Source organism: Uranotaenia lowii, chromosome 3 (genome assembly GCF_029784155.1).
Source record: "Uranotaenia lowii strain MFRU-FL chromosome 3, ASM2978415v1, whole genome shotgun sequence".
In the NCBI taxonomy this organism is placed as follows: Eukaryota; Metazoa; Arthropoda; class Insecta; order Diptera; family Culicidae; genus Uranotaenia; species Uranotaenia lowii.
Genome location: NC_073693.1, coordinates 65,210,363 through 65,232,194, shown reverse-complemented (window position 1 = coordinate 65,232,194; position 21,832 = coordinate 65,210,363). Strand labels below are relative to the sequence as shown.

At 34.2% G+C, this 21,832-nt stretch overlaps 1 protein-coding gene across 1 annotated transcript in view; it reads left to right on the top strand.

The window, feature by feature from the left end:
- The window catches only part of LOC129750901 (breast cancer anti-estrogen resistance protein 1), a 366,374-nt gene that overhangs the window by 46,470 nt on the left and 298,072 nt on the right, over positions 1-21,832 (top strand). The gene's annotated exons all lie outside the window — the stretch shown is intronic.

Here is a 21,832-nt window from a genome sequence, read left to right as displayed (position 1 = left end):
TGAATTTGAGGCAAAAAATAATGAGCGTGTAAAAACAACAAAATTTCTCGTTTATTCATATTCCAATTTTTTATGAATGCCATCCAAAAATCTGCTTTTAAAAGAATAAATAAAATAACAAAACGTTTTGTTGAAACCATCCCCCATTCTTTTTCTGCGTGTAGGAATATCGTAAAAATAAAAACATTAATTTTGATGCCAAATGACTTGCCAAATAAATGCATAAAACTTTGAAATCTGATATTTTGAAAACTTTTCGTTGCAAAGAATTGGCTTAAGAAATTTTTAAAATCACGTTAGGAAGACCAAAGGAAATCCGGAAAATTATAATTTGAATTTTGATGCCGAATTACATTCATAAAAACGAATACAAACGAATAGGATCTTAGTGAAACTTCATGTTTCTTGAAGAGATCTAATTACTTTAAATTAAGGAGTTCATATTTCCAGGATACGATGGCTAGCATCTAACAAACCACAAGCCTACCCACAGAAAGAGTACTATGTGTACTGTGATCGAGATTCGATCTCATGACCACGGTCAGCGCTGCATGAAACGGTGACTCAATAATCAATAATCGGTTTTCCGAAAAACGGCAAGGTCCTAGAAGACCAGATCATGCATTTTGAGTTCATTTGGTATAAACATAAAAATTCAAATGTTCCGAGTTTCCTTTGCCCCCATTGGTGGTTTTTAGAGTTAGAAAAAACCAAAACTTTGAGCGCTTTGATGCGCCTCTAAATAAAGTCGATTGAACTGAAATTTGGACATGACAGTTTTTTGGGCTGAACTGCAAAATGTATATGGTCAGTTTTCGAAACTCGATATGACCCATTTGTGTGTTTCAAAATATACAAACCAGTGAAATGGATTTTTTCAAAAAAAACGTATCCAATGACGACCGAGAGATGATAGTAGAACTTGCATAAATTTACTTGAGGAAAAGAAAAACGGCTTATGGTTTGAGAAATATCTTAGATTCAATTTATGTTTAAATTTCCAAAAAAATAGTCAAAATTTACATATTTTGCAAAATTGAGAAAAATAAACAGTAAGAAAACTTCTATTACTTTTTTGTCAGAAGTCAAAATAACTCGCGATCTACGTGAAAGATGATCATCGAATAACAATCTTTATTTTCCAAATCTTTGAAATGTTCTACAATTTTTCCAAAAAGTTCCCAAATGAATAAAATAAATTTCTATTCATTTTCCAAAGTAACATCGAAACCAAGAGCTGCTAGGAAATAAAATATCATATTTGGAATCGGCGCCCCAAATTAGTCTTAATCAGTTTTTAAGGTCTATGCACTTCGAAAAAATGCAAATTGTGTCGCCTTGTGAATCAATAAATACTAAATTGTTAAACTGAAGAAGCTTTCAAATGTTTTGTGATTATCAGATTACCAGATGTGGCACAGGCATAGGCTTCCCAGCTAACATGAAATCGTAATAGAAATGATAGGTAATCCAAATCGAATATTAAGACATTTTCAATAACTATCGTAAACACGTTGGTATTGAGTGATTTCCTATCATTCATTTACGACCATGTTTGCTCGAAAAAAGTTGAATCGGATTGCAGTTTAGTCTACTCGTAAATATGTCTCCAAAAAGTTGAGAATATGCTAATTCGACATTTACAATTTGAGTGAACTGATTTACGATAAATGGGCGGTCCTTCAACTGACACTCTCTCCGGTTTCTTCCTCTGACCGATTCGTAAAAAGAAAATCTCACCTATAGAGCTATAGCGTAGATCATATCAACTGATGAGTTGGCATCGTGGTAAGATACCGGACTGTGAACTCGAAGGACTGAAGTTCAAATCTCGGTCGAGGAAATTTTTTTTTCATTTATTTTGCTTTATGTTGGAAAATCGAATTGTTGGAATCTTGTCATTGTAGATATATCGCCTCCACTTTTGTAGCTATATGCTATTTTGGTAAGTTTAATACAATCTTTTTATCTGGTATATTTGTTTGAATAATTCTGTTGTTCCTGTGTTATACCTTCATAAATGTTTGCTGGGTATAACTTGTGTGTGATTGATGATTCTATTTGTGTTTTTATTGTAGCTATAGATATATATTAAGCTTGCCAGATTGCCCGGTTTTATCCGGGTTCGCCCGGATATTTAATGCAAAATTTTGAGAAAGTCCGGTCCGGCCCGGTTGCCCGGATATCGTGAAAAAAGTCCGGATATTGCCCGGATTTTTTCACAATTTCACAAAGAAACCAAAAAAATCAAAGTTTTTGAGTAAGTTTCAGCAAAATCGACAAACGGTATGGAAATTTTCAACGGTTGTTTCAAATAATTTCGCTGTTTTACTTTTATTAACCTTTAAATATTTAAGTGTTCCAACAAGTTATTGGAAGTTTGCAATTACAGTAATAAAATATTAATTTCAATTTTTTTTGCATTTTGTCTTTGCTTTTATGTATAATTACATCTAAATTTTGCCCGGTTTTTGCACGGTTTTTGGATTTGAAGAATTGAAATCCATGCCCGGATTTTGCCAGGTTTTTTTGAAAAAATGCCCGGAATTGCTAGGCCCGGATGGGACTGGAAAAAATTCTGGCAACCTTAATATATATGCATCAAAGAATGACACATTCTTTTTTATTGTTCAAAGTTTATCGATTTTTTTTCTCATTTTTAATTTAATCGCCGCCACTTATTAATCGTTGCATTCGACAAACAGCCGAAAAATCAATATAAATTATTTAAACGACTCTCCTTTTGATTCCTCTTCCTCATCCCAGATTTGAAATCGAAGTCCAGATGTATGCTTGTTCCCAGCAAACATTTATGAAGGTATAATGCAGGAGCAACAGAATTATTCAAACAAATATACCAGATAAAAAGATTGTATAAAACTTACCAAAATAGCATATAGCTACAAAAGTGGAGGCGATATATCTACAATGACAAGATTCCAATGATTCGATTTTCCAACAAAAAGCAAAATAAACGAAAAAAAAAATTCCTCTCCCGAGGTTCGAGCTCCAGTCCTCCGAGTTCACAGTCCGGTATCTTACCACGATGCCAACTCATCAGATGATAAGGTCCACGCTATAGCTCTATAGGTGAGATTTTCTTTTTACGAACCGGTCAAAGGAAGAGACCGGAGAGAGTGTCAATTGAAGGACCGCCCATTTATCGTAAATCAGTTCACTCAAATCGTAAATGTCGAATTAGCATATTCTCAACTTTTTGGAGACATATTTACGAATAGACCAAACTTCTATCCGATTCAATTTTTTTGGGAGAAGCTTGTCGTAAATGAATGATAGAAAATCACTCAATACCAACGTGTTTACGATAGTTATTGAAAATGTCTTAATATTCGATTTGGATTATCATTTCTATTACGATTTCATGTTAGCTGGGTTCTACCTATAACGTATAACCTCATTATACTTTCAAACCCTGAGCTGCCGCCAGTCTTCCCTTCTCGAATGTCATTAAGCATAAAGAATTTGACTTTTTAATACCTTCATATAATATGTCGGCTGGTGTTCATTTCAAGGTAAATTAGGGTCCACACGAGACCCACCGCACGCTGCAACACCACACAATACAAGTGATTCTAACTAACTAAAGAAAGAATTTAAGACACCTTCAAAGCACCGGTACCATTATTCTAAACGAACGTGTCACCAAAAGGTGTTTAGCATCGATAAGTTGTTTTTTTTTACTTTCCGGGGCCCATTCCGAGAAATTTGTTGACCCCGATGATGCTGGAGAACGACGACGGAGGATGGAGCGAAAGCTAATCCAGGAGAGTGCACGTGTTTTCATATCCCAAATACGACACGGGACCGACACCGAGCGACCGTTCTCAGATGCCAGCTTTTTGACTGAGCTAGAAGTCGATCATCAATCACACTTTGTGGTATATGACGGCTGTTCCAGTAGTTTGGTGTTTGCTTTCTTTTTTTTTTCGGGTGCCATATTTGTTGAAGATGAGATATAAATTGTGCCTCAAGTGTGTCAAATTAAAGTAATATTAATTGAAGAAGGTATCTTTTGTTCACATGAGAGGAAACCTATGAAAACCTTGAAAAGAAAACGCCATCCTACTAAATGTTTCAAGCAGGGATCAATCATTGTGTAATAATTCTGACAAAATAGTTTGATCTGAATACGAGTTTCTTAAAAAAAAACTCGAATATGGCTATTCATATAAAAATGAATTTCTGTCTGTCTGTCTGTCTGTTCTTTATAGACTTGGAAACTACAGAACCGATTTTCCTGAAACTTGGCAGAAGGGGTTTTTGAGGGTTCGGGAAGGTTCCCATAATTGTTTGAGACCCCTCCCACTCTCTTGAAGGGGGGATCATGCAAATGGATCCAAATTTGGTATGGGAGTGTATTTGGTTACGGGAAATCTACCTGAAATGGTTTGGTATCAAGATAATTTCAAAGAATTTTTATCACAGAATCTGTGTCCTGAACACAGAATTTCACAGATTTCACAGAATTTTTATACTTCTAATGAATTTCCGAAATTATAATTTTATGGACATAATTAAATTTAGATTTCTTACTTTGAGTTAGAAAAATATGATAAGATTGGTAATGGGAATTCATTTTATCAAACTAAAATGTGAGAAGGATCCAATTTATCATGAATTTTCTATTAAATTCAAGGTAGTAGCATGAAATAGATCCATCACAGAATTTTTCGCACGGTTCGAGAAATAATCAAGCAAAAGGAACCAAATTTGGCATGCGAGAGTGTATGGGTAGGAAGCATATTTTAAAGATGGTTTGAGACTCCTTCCTCTTTCCAGTGTGGAAGTAGAAAAGAGGGAGGGGCCTCTCATACATGCTTTTATGCAAAATTCTAGAATTAATGAAGCAATTGGAACCAAATTTACATGGGTGGTTATTTGGGGACGTTATACAACTTAATGCATTATTGAATAACTAATCATGCAAATGAATCCAAATTTCACATTACCTTCCTATTACCTTCCTAAGCTACGAGTCAAGTTCCTACGATGTTTGAGACTCATATGTCCATTCATCGGGGGGATAAGAAGGAGGGAGGAGGTCTCCCTTTTATGCATTACTCGAGAACTAATCGAACAAAAAAAAATCAAATTTACAGTGGAAGTATATTCGAGTACGAGAAATGTTTTTTTTTGTGTGTTTCGAGATCCCTCCCTCTCTTCAACGGGAAGAGAGAAAGGACGAAAGAGGTTTTCATACAATATCACGGGATAGAAAAGAGAAGAAAGGTGTCATACGTTTGTTTTGATAAATTCAAGAGCTTATCAAATAAATTTAACCAAATTTTACAGGGGAGAGTGTAAGCAAAAGTTATCCATTGTGTAGGGGAACATGCCCTATTATGCGCCACCTAAGCGAATCGCTGATTTTTTAGGTATTCCACGTACAAATTGTGTTAAAAATGGGTGCAATCGTTGAAGAAAATTGTTTTCTACAAATGCCTATGATTTTTTATTACTCAAATTGCTATAGTTGCTTCAAAAACTTGATTTTTAAAAACCTTATTCAAAGCCACAGAACAAAACTGTGTTGCAAATACGCGCCGCCGTGTATTCAATACGCGCCTGGCAGCCGAACACACCCGAAAGCAGCCGAAGACCGAAAACACACCAATACTTACAGGCACTTTACTTTGAATGAAAATAAAATCAAAATGGACTAATCAAAATTAAAAAAAAAGTAGATTTTTTGGTCTGAATTAATGTTTAAAATAAGGTTTAAGACTTTTTGTTCATTTTCAATGAAAATTGGCCTTTTTGAAAAATTTATGCTATTTTCAGTCTACTACGATTGGCGCGTTATAACGAGCGCATGGGCCGCGATAAAACATACCCATAAAAAGCATACCATAGCAAGTTTGGTATAATTTTTTAGCATTAAATCGTAGTTTAGATTCTCCTCTATCGATGTGTCAGAAAATATTGTCTAATTCGTTTTTCTCTGCTTGGTGACACCTTATTGAAAGTGTTTTAAAATTTAGATCGAAATGAAGAAAAACCTAAATTGTGAAATTATCACGACACAGGAGCATTTTAAGGAAGAATTCATACTTGCCATGACCAATCACAGCATTAAGAACTAATAGGTAATATTTTGCAGGCCTAAAATGCTTCAGATTCTTCAAAACAAGGGTGGCGCGTATTAGCCACATGGGGCGTTATATGAACTTTTCCCCTACAACAAATGATTCTACGGTTAATAAAAAAATCCTTTTCACTTTCCAGTGGGGAATGAGAAAGGGGGAAAGAAATTCCGCACAGCTTTGAATAACTTGAGAACTTATCCAACCTATTCGAGTACGAAAAGGGGAGAAAGGAAAATAAAAACGAGCGCCTAATATTGAATTCAAAACCATTATTGAAAAACAACTCAGATTAAGTTTTTAATAAACATTTCTGAGAATCTAATTTTCTTTGTATTTCAAAAATAATATTATGTGGAAGGTCTTATTGCAAAGATAATCTTTTTTTCCAATTTATTTTTAGTGAAATTATTTTCGAACAATTTATTGATTTTAAGAAGGTGTAGCAAAGCACCCCGGGTCAGCTAGTAATGACCACAAAAATAACTCTAAAACTAAACCTTCACGAAAGAAAAAAGTTAAACTTTCATATAAAACAACCTATTTGCTTCTTAATGCTATCATTTAAAAACCGATTTAAAAAAAAATTAAAACTTCTTTTTGAGTAGCGTGATTTGCCAATTGTTGTCCCCTTACCCATTGTTGCACAGAATGACTCAAATTGTCAATATTTCAGTTGTTTTTAAATTTTTTCCCAAAAATCATACTGAACCATGTGTTATGTTTAATGATGAATTGAGGCTTTCTACGATATTTTCTGCTGTGAAATATGCATCTAAAGAAATTTTTATTTTTCATGTTTTTTTTCGCGCGAATTTTGTGCTGATTGTTAAACAAAACCTTAAGATATCTTCAACGGCAAATAAGGTTTTACGTCTCAACAAAATATTTTTCGTATCGGTTTTCTTTACGAAATGTTTGTTAGACAATTTCAAAACCATGATTTTGGAAAAAAAAATTACGATCCATACACAACCCGAGAAAATATCGGATCGTGCGACAATTGGCCCGCAAAATCTCCTACTGTTGTACATAAATCCACAGCAAGAATTGTATGGAAATTTCAACTTGTATAGCTCCGAAAAACTTTGTATGGTTGTTTTATTTGCCGAAAATAGCATTAAAGTTTTTAGAAGCAATTATTTAAGTCCTGAATTAGCGCAACGTGTTTTGATTTGTACGGGAAATGAAAATTTTCATTTAAAAATCACCAAATATGTATGGGATAGTGGGGAATCATGGGCCACTTTTTTCCGTTGTTCCATAACTTCTTTATTATGAAAGATAAAATGAAAATAAAAAATGGTATGGTTTTCTACATTTTCAAGGTAACATACGGTATTTTTAATTAGTTATTTTCCCCAAATTCTGGTTGTTTGAAAAGAAGCAATATTTTTTGGATTTTGAAAAATGGTGGGGAATCGTGGGCCACCAAGTCCAAATTGACTAAATAACATGCAAAGTTTATGAGTTGACCCAAAACTGGGATTTCTAATTCATTCAGTGTTTTTAAAGAAATTTCCGATGATTAAATAAAAAAGAGAGCTGTGTATGATCGAAAAGATTCAAAAACCTGGCTCGCGAACGTTTTGGCAAAATTTCTTATATAGGATGGACAAAATATTTTTCATAACTCTTCATTTGGCATAAGAAAACTTTGCAGATAGGAAAAACGTATTTTAAGTTCTGAATATGTATAAAAACATAAAAATATAGGTGGTTCTAGATGTGTGGCCCACGATTCCCCACAAGCTATGATTTGCAAATTGGTTGCGTTTGTGTGACTTATTGATGTTTCATCAAAAATTCCTTTTCCACGTGAAAGATCACGACAAAACTAAGATCATAAGCGTATGAGCATATTTGTTGTTATGCATTTTAGGTTCCCCGTCGATGAAATTAGCGGGTGTTTTTTTAATTATGTAAGTAATTTTTTCCAAATTTTTTTAGCTTGATAAATAAAAAATAGCATATGATGCGTATTTCAGTCATCAACACATAGAAATATATGCTCACGCAATGCGACGACGATGACAGTTGGTTTGAGATTTTTATCTCAACACACATCTCAGATATTAAAAGTGGCCCACGTTTCCCCATGGCCCATGATACCCCACTCTCCCCTACTGAAAGTTTACAAAATTTATTTTTTTTTATTTTTGAAATATTTGTTGGTTCTTGCAATACATTTCATGTTAACAAAAACAAAACCCAACTTGTATCCTAGAAATAATATTCAATGTCATTTAAAAATTCAAAAATAAGTTTAAATTTCAGAATTTTTGATTGCTAATTTGAAACAGTAGATTGAAATCGCAATCAACTGCTTTGCATAGCCAATGAGTTTGTTGATTTACATATACAATGTTTGCAAAACATGTAATGAAATGATTGAAAGCTCCAAGAAGCAATGCCTGTATTTTTTTTTATTTTAAAATGGTTGTATCTTTTTTCGTGGAAATCTTTGCCTTTTCTCATGTTGGCAAAAAATGAAGCTTAAGAATAGGTAAAACCAATATCTAATCAAAGACAAACTTCATTTCAAGCTTATTGAATTTCCTGAATGATTTCATATGCAAAATTTCTTTTTTCATCTCCTTACAAAATTGAACACGTTCTTTGATTACATGCAACTGAAAAAACTTGGATAGTGGATATTTACGTTTAACTATTAATTTTAGTAATGTTTGTGCTTTTGCTTATTGTTTTCCTTCAGAATAATCATATTTTATGCACTCAATGTTGATTTTCAATAATTTAACCTTCAAAGACACTTCATATTTCCACAAATATATTCTTTCTATCTTTAAATATGAAAGTTTAAATTTGAGATTATCAAACTCGTAGAAAAACATATCTCTGTATTAAAAAGTCGGCCACTTGCAATGTCTGAACAGTGTTCAAATTCACTTAAACAGCTTTTGCTTTTTTATCAGATTTATATGAAAATCTTTATCTCGACCATTCTCTCATCATTTTATACAAAGAATCCTTTAATAACATTTTATACAAAGAATTCAGCGGCAGATTTGAGTTTCTGAGCAAATAGCACGTGTGATAAATGCTATTCCAGACTCTCAAACCAACGGTTTCGTGTTTTTTTTTCGATTTTGGGTCTGAATTGTCCCATTGTGCATTGGACGGTTTAATGTTAAGTTAATGATGATTATCTACAAAAATTTCATGTTGATCAAAATTCCCCCAGTTTACGGTGCTTGTGAGCTGAACAAAAGGCCGTTCAAATCTGTAATGGAACTTCAAAGATTCAATAAGAAATTAAACTTTGGGCTGTGTTCGGGCTCGGCCGATGGGGGGGTTCGGATTTCGAGGTCTTTCTTCCCGTCTCCAGACGACGGCATCCACCAGCAGCAGGAAGGTAAGGTAAATCGGCACTCAGCACACATCAGCTGTTCACCCGTTCGGGGGGAGATTTTGTTTGCCTCTTTTGGGATGCGTTGTATGGAGTACCACCACGCAATTTGATTGCACTTATGTTGCCACCACTTATTCAACCCGATTTCGGATGCACTATAGAGGTAAAGTCGCTTGCTCGGACTTAATTATACACTTTATTGGGGATGAAGTAAAATTCCGTGCTTCTAATTCAATGTACTGATATATTCTACTTAATTCTAAAATGGCTTACTACACTATTATTTCAGACTCTCTCGAAGAAAGTATTAATGTTGCGAGAGAGTTATGCTTATCCTAAGGTACTTGCACAGATAATGGTGTTTGCGAACAAATTGATTAAAGTGTCAAGTGAACATAAAAAGGACACATTACAAACAGAAATCAATTTGAACTCCTGATCGGTTCAGTATCGATCAGGCTGAATAAAACGAACTTAAGCACATTGATTATGCTGATTTGGCTGTGTTTGACCTTTTAAACGATACTTTTGGTTGTTTGGGATGTAACGAAAAAGAAGCATAACATACGATGGAATCTTCAGCACGAGTTGAATATTACATGTCTATAAACTTCAACAGACGGTAAAATTTGAAAGTCATGTAAAATGTTTAAGACGTGTAATATTTAATTCGCACTGAAAATTCCGTCTAATGTGGTGTTTTTTTTATTTACATCATATGTTATGTAAATTTACATCGAATAATCGCGTTCCGCGTCAAATAATATTAGTGTTATTCGAATTCAGTGCTGTTAAGGATTCAACTTTTTTTAATGTGTAAATTTTTCTATTGCGATTCTACCTTGGGGTTGCCGTCATATCCAACGTTCCCCTACATTAAGGTTGCCAGAATTTTTTCATCATCTATACGGGCCGGATAAATCTTGACAATTTTATCTAAAAACCTGGCTAAATTCGAGCATTTTTTCGAAGTTGTCGACCAAACATTCGGGCAAATTTGTTCAAAACCCATGAATTACTCCACAAAAATCAAGGAAAAAATTTGAATTTTTTTTTTCAATAAAACTCATCAGTTTATTTAATATCGTATTTGAGGCTTCCAAAACATCTTTCAAGATTATTTTTATAAAATGTAGGAAATGAAAGGAATATTAGTAAATTCTATTTTGATTCTACCAGCAACTCCTCGTTCCTGCATAAAATTTAAAGAAATTAAAAAGTAAGAAGCAAGGAAAAGTTAGTATCAACAGCAATGGATCTATAAATCTAAATAAATGTTTTGCTGATGAAAAAAAAAATACTTCGGTTAGCTCAGTTATAATCAGTTCCTATAGCGTCACTTACGTCTATGTGCCTGTCGGTAACTTGCTATTTACATATTTCTTTATGGCAACATTCATTTCTCCAAAGTGTGGTAGCACTTTATCTGAATGTTTACAAATTCCAACTAGGCGCCTTTCATCTAAATCTTATCTTAATATCCGCCCTAACAATCTTCCATTAGTTTAAATAAATTACAAAAAAACAACATCAGAAAGAAAACCGTCACCATCCGTGAGCTTCGATGTCGCGCATCCCGCTCCTGATGATCGTGGAAGATAATTTGTTAATTAGTCCGGGACGATTCGGGTCCCAAACTGGACCAGGTCTCCCTGTTTTTTCTAGCTTCATAGTAGGTTGTCGACAGAAAGAAAGGAACACCCCATTAGATGGAGACATTAAAAAGCAAACTTTAAACCGAATTCCGTTTGTTGAATAATTTCCATACCGCTTGGCTGAAAGGAACCAAAAGTGGGGAAAAGAACTTTTGAGCCCATAATTGATTTAATTTAGACCGCCACCGATGCCGCCGCAAAGTAATTTGTTGTTTTAGTTTTCCACGAATGGGTTGTCGCTTCATTGACACCGAAACCGTTTGTCGGTATTTTCGGTGATTCTTTGAAGGGCCTTTTGGAAGAATACATTTATAAAGAAAATGATGTTCGTAAATAAAAATGGAGATCGTATCAGTGTCTCGACAGTTGAGATTATTTTCGGAAAAGTTTACTATTTAAATCGACACATAACCTTTAACATGTTTGCCACTGGATTGCATCCAATCACGAATAATCCGTCTCGGAATGTGACATCAAATCAGTTCATCTGAGAATCCACCCACCCAAAGCATCGAGTTGATGTGCATCGATTGACATTCGTCTGGCTGCATGCATGCGTTGCATTTTGCATATCCTTCGTCTGCATCTCCAGCAATCCGATGAAACAAGTCGGTATTTCTCCCTCGGCTGGATCGGCAGCAGCACCCGGAGACGCCAACTCAATTATTGACGCTCCCGTAAGACAAAACAATGGATTCTGTGGTGTTGAATGACTCTCTCTCGTTCTATCGGTCCTCCCCCATACCATTTTAAGAAAATTCCGCTCCAAGTCGATGCACTTTAGAAGCGAAGTCCAGCGCACAAGTCCAACGATGGCGACGACACACCGAGCCCCTTGCGTATTTTCAGAGATATCGAACGAGATTATGCACCCCACTTATTCCGGCGGGTGCATATTGCTTGTAAGTAAGCTGCCGCTTCAAACGAGATGTATCTCACTCCTCAGCTCGTGGGAGATGTGGATACAAACTGCGTGAATTTGTTTTAGTCGGACAGAAGCCAATTGTCAACAAGGGAACACCATCTACAGATACTTATGATTTGTAGGGTGGTTCCAAAAATTTTCAAATACATCTACTTTTTAATCTCATTACCCAAGTAAAAATAAGATACTTTATAAATAGGTGCTTTAGAAGGTCCGTATAAGCTGAGTAAAAATATTCCAAATATTCAAAACCGAACATGAAAGGCTAGTTAAAGGATTTTACCTTCGTTTAACGTGACGTGGTGTTTTATAAATTTAGTTTTTTTTTCAAGATTTTCATAGGTATCTCTTCAATCTTATTTTTGAGTGAAACTGATTATACTTTATGCTGCCGATTTTGAGGCATTTTTGGTTCCTTGGATAAAGCTACCCCAACAAAGCAGACTCTACACCAATAATGAACTTCCTTGGAGGTGGAATTATCGGTATAAGATTCTATGCCGGACCGGCATTATCAAGCTTTCTAATACCTGGCATTGTCCTCCGAAATAGGCATTGGATTTTTGCAACCTCTTCTATGGGTATAGAGTCCTTGTAATAAAATTGGATGCGATATTTATAGGATTCATGCGTTTCCGATGGTCCAGTAGCAAGTATTCTAAGACCGCTGGAGTTCATTTTTTTAAAAAAAACTTACCTTTTTCACAATTTTGATAAATTAATAAACGTTTTTGAGTCATCTATCCATTGAATACGATAATACGATCACTCTATCGAATTTAAATAAAACGTGTAAAAAAAGTTTCATAAAAAAGAAGACTAAGATCTTCAACGAACCACCCTATTTCCCAACAGTAGCGGTAGCACTTAAGGCTGGCTTGTGCCGTGCCAACAACAAATTGATCAATTAGTTCGGTATGTCTCACTCGTCGAGTCATCTCCCATTCTCGGTGATTTCGATCTCGTCTCGAATTGTTGTTGTTATTTCAGTTGGTGCTGGATGTGCCCCTTTCCGATTGACGGAAAGTGTCACAGACAGTGTCCTCTAATCTTAAGAATTTGGATTGGGGATTGAGTTATTTGAACATCCAACTAATTCACTGGAATATCTTACGTAAAGGTTTTGATTGAAAATTTTCAGATTGAAATTTCTGTTACAAAAGGAATCTTCTATAACTTGTTTGAAACTTTTAAATACACAGGAAAAAAGATGTGAGACACTTGATGGATTTGCGATATATTTTCAATCTCTACATATAGTTTTGATGTTTTATTATATCACTAGCTGACCCGGTGTGCTTTGCTACACCTTCCTAATTTATTCAAAGTTGTGGTACCCAGTTATTTAGCTTTTCATTTATTTGCACAACATTCTAAATTCAATTTCAAAATTATTAAAATGTTTTTACAAAATAAAATTGCAACTTTTTTTTATTTTGAGATCTTTTTTTTAAGTCAGTATTTTAATCCTTTTTATGACTTTGGATTTCTTTGCATCATAAGTTTATAACTTATACCAAAATATTCTTTTTTATACGGAATCTTCACTGTCCCTTTTTAATGTGGAGAGGGTATCAAACATTTTTTGTATCAAAATAACGTCACGGGACAATTATTTCACCTATCCATTCTCGTACAAAATATGAGAGCGACCCCTTCTTCCATTCCTTTATCCCTAATGGAAAGAAGGGGGGTCTAATAACATCAGAAAAACACTCTTTTTTACACAAATACGATCCCATGTTATATATGGCTTCATTCTCGATAAGTTCTCGAGTTATTTAAAAAATAAGTGACGCTCTCCCTACTTTATATCTCCCCTGTGGCAGAAGAAAACTGGTCTCAAACCATCGAAGAAACATTGATCGTACACAAATATGCTCCCATGCAAATTTGGTTCCATTTTCTCGATTAGTTACCGAAATATTCAAAAAATTGTATGAGTGACCCTCTTCCCACTTTTCTCGTTCCACTGAATGGAAGGAGGGACCGAAAAAACATTTCTCGTGATATCGCCTACCTGGTAGGAGGGAGCCAAGAACAAACATTCCGTGTATTCAAATACACTCCCATGCTCAATTCTGTTCCATTTGCTCGATTATATGATTGTTCCCGTGTCATATTTGGTTCCATTTTGTTACATATGTTCTTGGTTTATGCAAAACAATCGTATGTGAGCTCCCGTCTTTTCTAACTGTATCCCCAAGTGAAGGAGAAAGAAGTCTCAAATAAGTAAATAACCATTTTACGTATCGAAATACTTTCCCATGCCAGAGTTGTTCCCATTTGCTCGATGAGTTCTCGAGTTATGCGATAAATTGTATCACCCCCCAATAGAAGGAGGCAGTGCCCCAAGCAACCAAAAGTTCGGATAACATTCTTCTATCAGGTTTGATCAGCTTAATCGAGTATGCTAATACAACTTCTTTTCAGCTCAATTTTTAAGTAGTTAAACGAACTTTAAAGTTGACAAAAAGTTCGCATAAATCGTCAAACCACTTTTAACCAGCTTCAAAATCCACTTTATAAGCAGCATAAAAAATCGAAAAAAATACTCTTTTGCTCATTCAATTGCCTTCTCAAGTCCGCTAATTTGATTTATATTAATCAACCATATTTATTACTAACTCACATAACATTTAAATAACATGTTCTTACCAAGCCTCGAACCCGAGCTCACCGCTTGAAAGTCGAGATCCATACTTGCTGCTCTATATGAACATCATGAGATGGCAACGATTTTACTCGATGTGATGATTTTCTTTCAAACGACTTTCAGGTTCTTAATTTCTACTTAATTCCCACTTTCAAGTTGTTAAAAAGTTCTTCTGGAACTAAATGTGTACTTCACATTGTTTTTGCCCAAGTAACGAAGTGTTTATTTATAAAAACACGTGTTGAAGTTCGAAAAAAGTAGATTTAAGCCTTTAAATCTTCTTCAAAGTTTCTATATTGCGAAGTTGCTTCTGAACGTCCGTTGGAACTAATTAAAAACTTTCAAGTTTACAAAATAGTACAACAGAGATTTTTAACGAACTATTGAGCTGTACAAAAAGACTTGCAACCCTTTGATAACTACTTGATTTTGAGAAAAATGAGAAGTACGTAACAAGTAGAAAGTTCCCAAAAAGTAGAAACAGAAACCAAAACAGTACTTTAAAGCTTTTTTTTGAGTATTAGCTGAACTTGATAAAGAATAAAGATCCATGGAACTCGAAAAAGCAATTTGAACAGCAAAAAAGTTCCACAGAACTTTTGTACAGCTACATATGAACTTATTAGTTCGTTCCTTAAGTGGTATTCGAACTTTTGGTTGCTTGGGGAAAGAGGAATGTAATCCGAACTTTTGGTTGCTTAGGATAGATCAGTAAATATGTAGTTCGATTTTCAAGCTTGAGTTCGAAGCTTGATAAGAACATGTTATTTATATGTGAGTTAGTAACAAATATGGTTGAATGATTAAAATTAGCGGACTTGAGAAAGTGGCATATGAGGAATCGAAGAAGAATTTTGCGATTTGTTGTATTGCTTAAAAAGTGCTTTTTGAAGATGGTTAGAAGTTGTTTGTCACCTAAAAAAAAGTAAATCTAAAAAAGGTAGTACGAACCTCATAGCGAGGGGAAGTTGACCTGAATTGAGCAGAACAAAACGGAACAATTCATTTCGCGAAAAAAAGTAATCATTTACCGAACCCGTTTATTGAGGTTCAACTGTTTTGTCATTCAGGGACAAGTTTTGCTTCGTGCCCAATATATGAAAATAAAAACAGATCGGTAAATGTTTTCTTAGATTTCTTTAGTTGTGCTGGTGCTCGTTATAATACTTTGCTTTTATTAGCTGATTAGTCATAAAACTTCGCTATTATTACAGATGAGCCGACAGAGCTGCAAAGTGTTTTCCACGTCATTCCGGAACATCCCCCAGATATCATTTCGGAAAAACCGTACCTGACCGGATTAATCGAAGGAGAAGGACATGAATGTTAACGCAATGCATGAGGATTCAGCGGCCATGGTGGCTCGGAAGAACGCGAAGAAGGTGCCCGTAAGGAAGCAGGAGTATTTACCCGGCAATGAAGCAAAACGAATATCACTGAGCCGAATTGCCACGAGCCTGGCGAAGAAAGTTAGCCTGGATTTAGTTCAACAATTTTCTTTAAACAAAAAAGTCCCTATTTATCTTAAATAAATATCAATTTTTGAACGAATTTTGTTTTTCTTTAATTTTTTATAGAAGAAACCAACCAAACCAGCTAGCAATTACCTTTTAAATCAGAGAATGCGAAAACGGTATCATCGACTATTTTGCTAGGTGAATGCAAAAAAGGTAAAATTTACCTTTTTACTAGGACAATTAAAAAAGAAAAGGTAGAATTTACCTTTTTGCTAGGTGAATGAAATAAAGGTAAACCTTTTTTTTATTTTCCGTGTTTAATTAAACTACAGGTGGACATGGATGTTGAAAAACCTTTTTTTTTACTTAAAAATAAAACAAACTTAAAGGAATTGACAAATATCTTTTTTCAACATTTCCAACTTTTTGCGCAAATAACAACTCCACGTTGTGAGATATTGAAAAAATATATATACACATAGGAAAAATACTTCCCAGTCTAACCAATTTTTGTTTTCAAACTAATACAATCAAACGATTGGATTCTCCGATAAAGTGGTCTGATGCTCCATTTTTCAATTGTGCGGTGCTCTTGCCTTTTTGTAAGAGTCTATGTTTTTAGTAGTTTATCTGGACGTTGCTGATAGTATAACACACTCACACACACACACACACACACACACATTGGAAAAAATATCCAGAATTTCCACGGCCCGAAGACTTGGGGAAGAATATCTGGAAAGCTAAGGCTAGAATAATTCCGGATTTTGTGGTTCCAATTTTGCTAAAACACATTAAAACTTCGAAGTCTGTGATAAGAATTCGGATTATATTTAGTGACAGTTTATTGTCATTGAACATCAGTTTGGATCATCATTGGGAAAAAAATTCTTATTCGAGTCTCGATTCTGCTTTTCAAACTTTCATGTTCGAAACTCATCCTTTTGGAACATTCAAAGAAACTATTGAAAATTACAAACCATTTCTAAGATTTTAAATTTTTACTTCAGAGAAAGTTTCATAATGGTGCTCCAGAATTGAGAAATCTGAAACAGTTTAATCATTTCCAATTTTCCTTCATATTCACAATTTGAACTTCGAATTAAAAATACAGAAAGAATTCACATTGAAACCCAACAATTCAGAACTCAAATATGAAATTTTTGGTTGAGAATTCTGATCCAAATTTTGCTATTTGACTTCAAATTTTAGTAAGAATTATTAACTGGAACGGAATTCAGATTTCGAACTCAGGTTTGAAAGGTTCACTCAGATTGGGAATTTAAATTTAAAGTTCAGATTTAGCTTAAACTTAAGTTTATCAAGATCAAAATATCAATGTGAGAATTTTTACTAAGGATTCAAATTACACGCGATCGCAAATTCGTAATTTGGAATCTGGGTTCAATTGAATTCAATCAGAGTTAGTTTGGATCACAAACCAGAAAAAAAATCAAAAAATACAAAATAAAATTTTGATTTTTGAGCAACCTAGGTTTTTACTGGTTTTTTTTAACGTTATTTATATTGCAGATTCTTCTTCAACAGAGTTTAAACTTAAATCTTTTATTTTAATCGAGTTAACTAGAGTAGAAAAAAATTTAATTACCACCCCCTCCCTTGAGCCGGTTTTTCCTACGGCCCTGATAACATTAACGCCTTTTTTTTCAATCATATAAAGTGGTAAATAGGTAAAAGATGAAAAAATCGATTTTTTTTAAGAAAGGCTTCAAAAGTTTTCCACTCTGGTAGGTACCTGAATTTCTTGAACGATGATCAAAGTTGCTTGGTATAGTTTAATATGCCAGACACGGGGTTGGATTGAATATTACAAATTTTACGTTCAGTTGCCTCATATTCTCGCCAAGAAATCTAATTGCAAAATTTATCCCCTGCCCCAATAAATTTTATTAGAATCTCGCGGCACAAAAAAGTGGCAATGAATGTTGAAAAAAAATTCATTTTTGAATTTCAAAAACGTACAACATCATACATTTTGCAGTGGTGGTGATTTTTTATCATCCACAAATCGCCTATCATAGGTCGGCAACCTGCAGCTTTTTGGATGTAAAGCCAGTAATATTGCGGCTCTTAAGATCACTGTACAAATATTATATATTTTTTAATTAAATATTTAAAAAATTTTGCTAAAACAACAATTGAGTCTAAGTCTTGTGACCTGGTACAAGGAGTTTCATAGGTCCAGAGGAAAATTTTACGATTGCATCCTCTGTAGGAAAAAATTGTAGGCCCAAATGGCAAAATAGGATTTTTTTTAAGCCTGATTTAACTTTTTTTGTGCATTTCACTGTTTTTGAAACATAAGCATAGAGATTATAAATTTATTTATCACTATCCGAAAATGCAAAAAAAAAACTATTGTTATAAAACAGCATCAGATCGGATCAGTTATCGGTGGGTGATTTAGTGTGGCTGACGAAGTTGCACATTTGGCGACCGAAACAGAACCGTATTTTTTTTCCTGCATTTTATTCAACGCAAACTAAGATCTCAACGAAAATTACCTACTGGAGTGCTTACGTGGAAAAAAGATAATCAATTGATTTTGTTGTGATAGTCCCCCTTATTCTGCGCCGTGCGTGAGGTGACGGTAGTCGAGTCACCCGATTCCAGTAGTCGCTTTAGGTGAGAAACGTCTTTTAGAATGAACTTTTTTAGTTCTTATCCTAATCTAGTAGTCACCTTGAGTGACAAATCGTATGCTCTGTCACATCGGCTTCGTGAATAAGGTGACAAGACTCACGTGACTCCAACTCGACTCGACTGTCGTCACCTCACGCGCGGCGCAGAATAAGGGGGAGTGTGAAAATTAACTTGGCAGTGTTGCCAAATTTACAGTTTAGTGATTTCTGTGATATTGCGAATAGTAAGTCAAAGATTGCAAATGATGATGATATTTATTTAAGACCTTTTAACCTCACAGGGACAATGAGTTGAGGATAGCAAAAAAAAGCTGCTTGCCGGTAGGACCACAGTGACTTCTGAAAGGTAGTGAAATGGGAGGACCGCAACAAAAAATACGTGTCGGGAGGACCGCAGTATAAATGAAAAGGTTGCGTGCTAGGTGGACCGCAACATAAAGGAAAGGCTGCATATTGCGAGGACCGCAGTATAAAATAAATTTGCGAGTTGGGAGCACCGCAAATCACAAAAAGCTGCGTGTTGGGAGGACCGCCGCATGAAAAAAGTTTGCAAGTTGGGAGGACCGCAACATGAAAGAATTGCCGCTACGAATAGCAGTAACCCCAATTAAATTTTATATTTTAAGCACTCGAAATTATTTTTTTTGCCACAACGAAAAATATTTGGTGGAATTTTCCAAAATCGTATTTTAATTAATCAACCATTTCGATAAATATTCACAACTTTGACGTGTAACAACATGTAAATGTAGAAAAAAAATCACCTCAATCCTATCATATTCATTCGAATTGAAAACGATTATTTTTATGTATCTGAATACAGATACCACATAAGCATTCAAAATATGATATTAAATTATCAAAGACCGTGAACAATAAAAATAAGATTGCCCGGTTTCAACTGTGCAAATTTTTACGAAATTCCCAATTTTCAACTTGCTTTAGCGAAATAAATTACTATGCATTTTTTGGAATAGCGAGATAAGATTTGAACGCCACTAATGTTCGTTAGTGATTTTTACCATGTATATATTTTTCGTGTGTTTATTTTTCAGCTTTTTCCTTGCCTTTTCATGGGAAATACCTAGATTTTGGCTAGATATGACTGGTTCTCTTCTTCATTTCAAAATGTTTTTCATATTTTAAAGTTGAAGCTTGTTGGCCGTAAAACACTTGTTCATAACTGCCCGGTTTATTCATTATTACCCCCTTGTATATAGGGTAGTTATAAACTGTTACGATTCTTGTTATGTAATGACTTTTGATACTAGCTGTATACCTAGAATGAACACAGCATTTCAGTGAAATTTGTTGATTTTGAAAATTCACTGCTGCGAAATAATGGGTTATTTTCAGTTTTAAACAGGTGGGAGACATCTTTTCATATAATCACAGATCCAAAATTCTAAAAAACTTATAAAATTATGTTCATAGGCTTTTTTTTGTAGTTTTTGCATTTTTTTCATTTTTGTCATTTTTGTCATTTTTGTCATTTTTGTCATTTTTGTCATTTTTGTCATTTTTGTCATTTTTGTCATTTTTGTCATTTTTGTCATGAAAGAGTAGGCGTTTGCTAAATTGTCAAGACGTGTTTTGTTTCGGCTGTAAAATTTTTCTAAAAAGTAAAATGAAAATTTAATATCTTTTATAGATTATTTCAATCGAATACGGTGTTATTGATGGTGGTGCGGGAGTGAAATCGTTTGTGTATAAGTTGAGTAAAAGAAAATTATGGGTAGTCTGCTGAAGAGTTGTTCCATCAGATTTTCATCTGACTTGTTTTGGAAATATGATAAAAGTCAGCAGTTGATGTGCTGCTGCTGTAAAAAATTGGTGAGCTCGGTCATTTATGTTTGGTCACTAATTTATGAACATCTAGAGTTGCTGTATTAAATGATAAATAAGCAACAGTAGTAAATTCAAGTTGGGTGGTAAGTACGATGATGTAAGAAGGAGAGTGTGCAGTTGGTTAAAAGGTAAGATATTAAAAATGCAAACAAAATTGTAACTTTTTTTATTTAAAATTTAAAATAGCTTAACTCTATTACTGGTGATAAGTGGGGGGTAGGACAGGGCATCAAACGAGCGGAAAACTGATATACAATGGATTGTGGGTTCAAGCCAGCCGGAGTATCTCGGCAAATTTGGAATCATGAATAGATTACTTGGGTAACTTTTCAGGATTCTTTATTTGTTTCGAACAGTTGGAAGGGAGTGAGATGAGTCAAACCTATCCCAAGCCAGTGGTAACGGACCCCTTGGTTGTACTGCAATTATTGTTGATGAGTTAAGCTTGAACAGTATTTGAAAGTGCGATCGAGACTTCCCGTACCGGCTCGGGTCGAAAGACCTATCAGCCACTGGTGGGTTCTCATACATACATACATACATACAAACATTTTGTCATTTTTGTCATTTTTGTCATTTTTGTCATTTTTGTCATTTTTGTCATTTTTGTCATTTTTGTCATTTTTGTCATTTTCGTCATTTTTGTCATTTTTGTCATTTTTGTCATTTTTGTCATTTTTGTCATTTTTGTCATTTTTGTCATTTTTGTCATTTTTGTCATTTTTGTCATTTTTGTCATTTTTATCATTTTTGTCATTTTTGCCATTTTTGTCATTTTTGTCATTTTTGTCATTTTTGTCATTTTTGTCATTTTTGTCATTTTTGTCATTTTTGTCATTTTTGTCATTTTTGTCATTTTTGTCATTTTTGTCATTTTTGTCATTTTTGTCATTTTTGTCATTTTTGTCATTTTTGTCATTTTTGTCATTTTTGTCATTTTTGTCATTTTTGTCATTTTTGTCATTTTTGTCATTTTTGTCATTTTTGTCATTTTTGTCATTTTTGTCATTTTTGTCATTTTTGTCATTTTTGTCATTTTTGTCATTTTCGTCATTTTTGTCATTTTTGTCATTTTTGTCATTTTTGTCATTTTTGTCATTTTTGTCATTTTTGTCATTTTTGTCATTTTTGTCATTTTTGTCATTTTTGTC